The sequence below is a fragment of the Trichechus manatus genome, unplaced genomic scaffold (assembly GCF_000243295.1).
Source record: "Trichechus manatus latirostris isolate Lorelei unplaced genomic scaffold, TriManLat1.0 scaffold00069, whole genome shotgun sequence".
Lineage (NCBI taxonomy): Eukaryota > Metazoa > Chordata > Mammalia > Sirenia > Trichechidae > Trichechus > Trichechus manatus.
The window spans coordinates 941,126-949,581 of record NW_004444005.1 but is presented as its reverse complement, the minus strand read 5'-3'; positions in this window follow the sequence as shown (position 1 = coordinate 949,581).

The following is an 8,456-nucleotide window of genomic DNA, read 5'->3' as shown; positions in this document are numbered from 1 at the left end:
CTGGTCTCTGATAGGAGTCCAAGATGGTGGATCCACGCTGCGTTAGCTGGTAGGGGACCTCTGCATGAATCTCTGCTCGCTCTCCGTTCTCTTTCAGTATTCTCACTCCATTTGGTGCTCGGCTGAGTTCTTTATCTCTTCATTTGATGTTCTAGGGTTTCAGGATTGTTGCATTCTCTGTTTGTTTTTCGGATCTTTGCGGTGGAGGGACGGCGTGGTGCTTCTGCCTAGAGCGCCATCTGGCCCGTTAGTTGTTCTTAAATGCTTGTATCTGAGTGTCTTTTGTCATGTCTGTGAGCACACTGCATGCTGTCTTTGAAAGGGAAGTATTAATCATACTACCTTTGGAAGGGGTCGGGAAAAGAGAGGTTAAAGCATTGGAAGGAGATATTGAGGAGGTGAGTGCAACACTGGACAACTTTACAAAGAGATAAAACAATCAGAGCAGAGAACTTTAGATGGTATTTTAAGTGATTCCTGTTCTACTCTTCCTCCATAAAAATGGTGCGGAGTTCAGATTTATCAATAGAATCACATAATGCTACTGCTAGTTAGGACCTTTACAATCATATCGTTCTAATCAGTTCAATTTATAGAAGGGAAACCGGAAGCTCAGGAATATGGTCAGCCCAGGGGTAAGATATGTGTCTCTTGACTCTGTGCATTTCAGTGTCTCCCTATTAAGAGAAAAGAGCAGGAATGCAAGAAAGATAAGTAGTTTGGGAGTCAGGAAATTTGTGGTCTAGTACTAGCCCTGCCATCAAGTATCTGTGTGATTTTGAAGAAAGTCCGTTTCCTTCTCTAAGCAACATTATCCTCATCTACAAAGTGATACTGTCTAAGGTCTCTTCCATCTCTAAAGTTCCACTGTATAGTTGCTTTTTTTCTAGCATTTACTGAGCTTTACTATAAGCTAGACCTTACTCTAAATACATTATCATATTTAACCTTTTCAACAGCCCTGAGATATATTCTGTTATTCTCCCAGTATACAGATATGGAGTGGGAACTAGAGAGGTTAAGTAACTTGCTCTAGGCCACAGAGCTAATAAGTGGGAAGGTTTGGAATACGACTCCAAAGCCCGTCTAACGGGTGGAAGATAAGTGTGTGTGTACCTGTGTGTGTGCACAAATGAAGGAGTTTCTGAATCTGCAACATTCACTGAGGTGGGTGTCTAGTGATGACAGGCTGAGAAATATTGATTTGAGTCCTATGAGTAGGTAAAAGATACGGATTTTGAATACATCCCTTGACTGCTGATGCCAATTGAAGCGACTGCTGAAAATGAAAGCATTTTCTTATTGAGCAACCAGGCACATGCTGCATAGCTCTTACTTCATAGATCTCAAAGCACTTACCAATCACTCTGGCTTCATAAAATGCTTTTTGTCACTGCTCCCTGCAATCACTTTTCCCTGATTCCCTCGAGGTAAAATATTTTTCTCCACTCTCATAAAAAAAGAGGCTAAAAATAATAGCAATTCATAATCAGAGGAATGATTTAAGATTTATTATGACAGGCAAGCAAAAGTGAAATTTTAATGAAGGCTTTTGAACAACGCATTTTCCTCTTTGATTCCTCAATAGACCGACAGTTTGTCACTTTTAAAAGGGTTTATATTTTGCACTGTCATTACGCTAGGCATAAAGCCGTATTTTCTCTCCTATGAGATGATGTCTCAGATAGAACATACTTAAGGTTTTACATCTCCCAAGGAAACATGCTCAAAGTAATACTTCTAGAGAGCATGGTTCTTACAGAAGTTAACCTCTAACTTTTTTCTTGATTGAGGAATAATTTACATACAGTAAAATGCACAAATCTTAAGTATCCAATGATTTTTGAAAAATACATACATCTATGATATCCTTATCCAAATGGAGGCACAAAACATTTTTATCATCCTTGAATGTTCCCACGTGCTCCTCTTTAGTCAATTCCTCACACCCAAGACAACCAGTGTAGATAGGATTTTGCTCATTCTTCAATTTTACTTAAATGGAATAATATGGCACTTGCTATTTTTGCATCTGGCTTCTTTCACTCAACATATTGTGTTGATATTCACTCATGTTGTTGCATGTATTAATAGTTGGCCCTTTTTATTGAAGAGCAATTTTCATATTCCATTCGTTTATCCATTTGCCTGTTGATGGCTGTTTGGGTTGTTTCCAGCTTTTGACTGTTATGAATAGTCATGTACAAATCTTTATGTGGACATCTGTGTTCATTTCTCTTGAGTATAAGCCTAGAAGTAAAATTGCTGAGTCATAGGGTAGGTATATGTCTAACAATCCTCAAGCTTTTGCATCCCGGTCCTACCTACAAAAAATAGCCTAAGGGATTTACTAACATTTAATTTTTCATTAAATACGTATATGCAATCTTGGGGCCGAACGTCCCTGAACTCCAGGATCTGATTAATTTTTGGGGGGAGTTTGACTTCAAGTCCTCTCAGATCATGGAAAACATCCCCTCAGCTAGACAGCTGGTTACTTGTTGATTAATTGAGTTAATCAATCAGTAATTTGTTCAATGTATAAGTCCTAAGTGTGGGGATACAAAGATATATGATCCTTACTGTGCAGGACCTCACAGTCTAGTGGGGAAGACAGATGTGCAAACAAGTAACTGCAGCATCAGAAAAACGCTGCGATGGCCAGTATGTTGGAAGGGGCATTTAGCTCTACCTGTGGAGATCATGGAAGGCTTTATAGAGGAGGGAACATTTGAACTGAGTCCTGAAGGATGGGTAGAAGTCCGGTAGGTGGCAGGGATGTGGGGCATTGAAAGGGATGGGAACATATATAGTTTGACATGAAAGGGGAACTGCATGATAGAATGACTAATATGGTCCTCAAAAGGTAGGCAAAGGTTAGATGATGAGAGGTTTTGCAAGCTCTGTGGACTACGGCTATACTAAAAACCAAAACCAAACCCACTGCTGTCAAGTTGATTCCCACTCACAGTGACCCCATAGGACAGAGTAGAAGTGCCCCATAGAGTTTTCAAGGAGCGCCTGGTGGATTCGAGCTGCCGATCTTTGGGTTAGCAGCCATAGCTCTTAGCCACTATGCCACCAGGGTTTCCTGTGGCTATAGAAATAGTTTTTCTCTATTCCTTGCTCTCTATTGTATAACAACAATAACCCCCCTTGCCTCAATGCCTAAGAACTAAGGAAAAACTAAATCTCTTCCCAGGCCATTTTCTTTTTCCACTCTCTTGTGCTCAGTCGCCAAATATGGCCACCTCCCACTCTCTGCCCCCCAGGAGGTGTGCCCATTTTCTACGTGTACCAGGACACTTCAGAAGTCAAAGTTCTCCAGCAATTCACCAGGGACTATAAAGACAAAATCCACAGTTCATTAGCAAAACTGCTACCGGAACCCTATTGGGTACTCTTGGTGACAACTTCTCCCGGCTTCTTCCCTGTCCCCAATGCTTTGATCCCCAGTTTGAGAAAGAGACAGTGTTAAACAATGACCTCTGAAGTGGGTATCTTTCTTACCGCATTTCCCAGGATGACCATTCTATAGCCTGGAACAAAACCTGGGAACTCCCAGCCAGATCAGTGAGGCAAGGATGGTACTGATCTCTTCTCTGTCTTCAGTGAGAACTCAATAAAGGGAAGTACCATAAATTGTAATAGAAAGTATTAGGTTAACAACATATAACTTGTTTTGGTCAAGTGGATTCTGACTTATAGTGACCCTATGGGATGGGGTAGAACTGCCCCATAGAGTTTCCAAGGCTGTAATCTTTATAGAAGCAGACTGCCACATCTCTCTCCTGCAGAGCGGCTGGTGGGTTCGAACCACCAACATTTTGGTTAGCAGCAGAGCACTTAACCACTAAGCCACCAGGGCTCCTTATCAACATATAGGGCCACACTATTGTCTGCCTAAGGGCATGATAGAATTATCTTCCCAAAATAATCCTGCAGCTTAAAAATACATTTAAATGGTAATAGCAGAGCATTCATTCATATATTAATTCATCAAATATTTTCTAAACTCCTGTCATTTGTCAGGTACTTTACTAAAAGTGAAGGAAACAGAAATCAGTAAAATATGATTCTTGCCTTCAGAGCTCTCAGTCTAGCTGGGTCTACACATGCACACACATATAATTATATCACAAAGTGTTGAGTCTTATTACAGAGTTATCACAGGGCATCTGGAAAGCAGTGATGGCGCATACATCCACCTGTGAGGGTTGAGGAAGTTGTCCCAGAGGAGATGATGCTGAGCTAACCCTTGTGGAGAGGTAGGAATTCAACAGCCAGGTCTTAGGGTAAAAATCTGCTATCCTTCTTCTCCTGATCTAGAAACATATGGTAGTACTGAGGCCTAGGGTGGCAGAGATGCCATTAATTGTAAGGAAAATGGGAGAGACAGGACATGGATTTTCCCCATTATACACCTGTGTCTGATATTAGCCCAGGTAAGAATGAAGTAGGCTACCTGCGGTGGGCAGAAATAACAGGAGATTTTTTTCAAAGTAAAGATCATATTGAGGCAAAATCTGTATGATGCCAACTTCCAGTGAGAAGAGTTTTGGGGACCCCAGAGGCTTGAGGGGACCCTGCCACCAGTAAGTGCTATTGCTCTCCACTGGGACCACTCTCTGTGTTCTGAGGGGCATGGCACATGGTTGCATGGGGTTGTGACCCATGGCCTTGGAAAGGACGTTAGGAAGTGATTTTCTAACCCTCTTATTTTATAGTTGAAGAAACTGAGTGATTTGCCCAATGACACACCGCTGAGCTGGGACTGGTGTGCATGTTTCCTTGGCGAGCAGTCTGGACAGTGATAAAGGTAAATGACAAGCCATTTTATCTGTGGCACCTCTAAGGAGTGAGGGAGGACAGGAAGGGCGCCTGACTTACCATCAACACTTAAGAGAAGGTTGAGGAGGGTGAATCTCATGGCAGGGGATGTCATGGGGACACACAGCAACAACAGATGCACACTGTCACCATCTTTCATTTTCACAGATTGTGCTCAGTGTAGGCAGGTGGGCCTGTAAAGACAGATCCCTCCTCTCACCCAGAGGCTGAGGAGAGTTAGTTATTGGCCACTCATTTCATCTAGTTTCCAGCCTTTATCTCCAAATAGCAAACCTGCTTCTGCAGCTCTGTGCTGGGCTGACTCTGGGCTGCTGCAGCTTCCCCCTCCTAGGGAACTTGTCTCAGGGAGCTTGTGCGGCATGCCTGTCTGCCTGGGACGGTGCCTCGGTGAGCCTTAAATCTCCCTGGTTGGTGAAGGGGTTTTTTGGCTTAATCATGTGTGTGATCTCAACTTCATGGTCTAAGATGACACTCTTGGAGAAAGGGACAAAGAAGAGGTAAAGGGTTAAGGTCTGCAAAAGAAAACTACCACATGACTCTTCCGCCTGCTTCCCATTGGCCGTAATGTAGTCACCTGCCCACACTCAACAGTAAGGAAGTCTGGGAAATGTAGTATTTATTCCAGGTATCCAAGTGCCTCACTAAAAATTGGGAGTCTGTACAGCTGTCTCTGCCACATATACATCTTCTCACCTGATCCTTATAGTGACTCCGGTAGGCATTGGTTCTTGACCTCATTTCACAAACAAGGAATGTAAACATTAAAAAGGCCACACATACTGGTTGCACAACGTGTTGAATATAATCAATGTCACTGAGTTAAAATTGTCAGGTAAAAATTGGTAAAACAGGCAAAAAAAAAAAAAAAAAGAGGCCACATCGATACACCGGACCTGACCCCAGATTTTCTGATTTTTAATACTGTACTGTGGATACATGTGTACAATATGTTACATTGCCCGTAATGCTTAGCAAGTGCTTCACGCATAGTAAGTGCTCAGTAAATGATAGCTATTTTTACTTCTGTAGCCATACAGCGTACTATAAAACAGACCTCTGCTCTTTCTTTGGATTCTCATAGGCCTCCTTTTCGTTCCTGGGATCCCAGTATTCTGTACTGTGTTCCTCTTCTCGTACTGCAGGATGATTTCAGCTACATGACAAGACCACTTCTCTCCCAGGGAGAGGAATCTGCTTACCTAATTAAATTGCTTGGATCTGTGTTGCTTTCCAGAGTGAATCAAACCAATGATGTAGGAAGGGCAATGAATACACCCAATTCTTAATAATTGGATGGGTTTTCTCATTTTGGTCTTGTTAGTCAATTCAGTCCAGCACAATTAAATCAGGAGAGGGGGGCCTTCAGTTAAGTGGTTTCTCTTCCGGCCTCCAGCCTCTCTCCTCTGCACTGGAACATTGTTGGATGAGAGATTTTCTTTCTTCCTGCCTGAGGGAGCCAATGGGTAGTGGCTTAATTGATTTGTTTGAGTTCCATTTCTAGCTTGAGTCTGTGGGGCCAAAGGTTATGAGATTACATTAGGAAAAGTGTTAATATAGGTGGTGACATTATTGAACTAATTGACTGATTAACTCATGTAACTGTGGCCCTAGAGGTGGCTCACAGCCATTGAGTGCTATGTAACTGCGCTATTTATTTTGCTTTCTAAAATCACCTTTTCCTGTGCCTGAGACTGTACCCTGAACACCAAATTAAACAGTCATTCTCTACAATTCAAATGTATGGTCTTTCCCTTGTTAATCTTCCTATCGCTATTTAGATATTATCTGACTAAAAGAAAGCTCTTGGAACCTATATATATTTAAAAAGCCATTTTATCATGGTATAACATTTTTCTCACTACGAAATTTTTTTCCTATTTCCCCTTTCTGTCTTACTGAAGAAAATACAAGTCCACAGTGTTTTGTACAAGAAAGTACATGGGTATACAAACAGAATATCTATTTATTGAATTGAGTCATTGACCTCCACATCCGCAAACACTTTGCAGAGAAGCATGTTATTTCCAAACCTCAGATAGTAAGGCTACTTCCAAAAGCCTTGGCCATTGTCTGCTCTACAAAGAGATAGTGGGAAACGTGAACTCTTTGAGAGGTGGTGTAGATTATTGGTTGGAACCTTTGCCCCTGTCACTAGCCTGCCTGCATTTGAATCCCAGCTTTTCCACTTGTCAGCCATGTAAACTTAGACAAATTACTTAATTCCTCTCTGTGTCAATTTACTGTCTGTAAATTAGGGCTGACAACAATAATACCTAATTTTTAGGGTCGTTTTGAGCATTAAATAAACATGCATTATATTTAGATAGTACCTGACACCTGGTGTTACATTAAGTGCTTTCCATAAGCATTTGGTCTCTCTAAGGCATGGTTGGAGTCCCTGGATGGTGCACATGATAAGTGCTGAGCTACTAACTGAAAGGTTGATGGTTCAAACCCACCCAGAGGCACCTTGGAAGAAAGGCCTGGCAATCAGCTTCTGAAGGGTCACAGCCATGAAAACCCTACCGAGGGCAGTTCTACCCTGAAACATACGGGGTTGCCATGTTGGAATCAACCTGATGCAATTGGTATAAGGCACGGTTTTTGTTTGACATGAACATTAATAAAGGACGTACAGTTCCCCCAAGACGGCCCTCCAAATGGCCTGAGGAACTTGATGATTGTGCCACGTACGTCTCAGGTGGCTCTTGGCTCACTTGAGTGAGGCCGGAGTGCAGTTGCCAAGAGCCAGGGCTTTGGAGTCAAACAGGTCAGGGATTAAATCTTGGCTTTGGCACCTGTAAACTGTGTGGGCAGGTCGCTTTCTCCTGCGCCATGGTTCCCTCACCTGCGAAGGATCATTGAGGAGGTTAAATGAAGGAAAGTGTGGAAAGCACTTTGCACAGTACCTGCCCATGGTAAGTGCTCAGTAGAAGGTAGCTTTTGGTGTGTGTGTGTTTGTGACTAAATCCTGGAGGGTGCGTATCCAAAAATTTAGACTAGGAAGGGGTGGAGCATCTCCCTTCATGTCTGTATTTTCCCTGGGTATAAACGTAGCACAGTTTTAATCAGGAGAGAGGTTGAAAAAATAAAAACCAAACCTTTTGCTGAAATCATGTCTCACAATATAATGTTAACTGCGAATGTTAACTGCATGTTAACTAGTTAAATTGAAATTATTCAGGGTATGGGGGAAACCTTTTGACAGATTACACTAAATCACGGCTGAAGAACATAAACATTCTAATTCACAGCACATACAGAAATTTCACTGTAGGGCTGTATCTATGTGCATATAATGAAAAAAATCTACATTCTCCTAAATCACCACTTCCATTTTTTTTTTTTTTTTACTTTTCAAACAGTTATTTTTCTACCATGTACTCCAAAACTAAGGTGTAAATTAAACTATATACACACTTAAATGTAAAAATTCACTATTGTTGATAATTTGCCCCCAATTTTGTATAACACACTTGTAACTATTTTGAGCTGGGAACATAATTATATGTATAGTATTGAATACAGCTGCCCTGTAGCTGTAGGAAACCCTGGTGGCATAGTGGTTAAGTGCTATGGCTGCTAACCAAAAGGTCGGCAGTTTG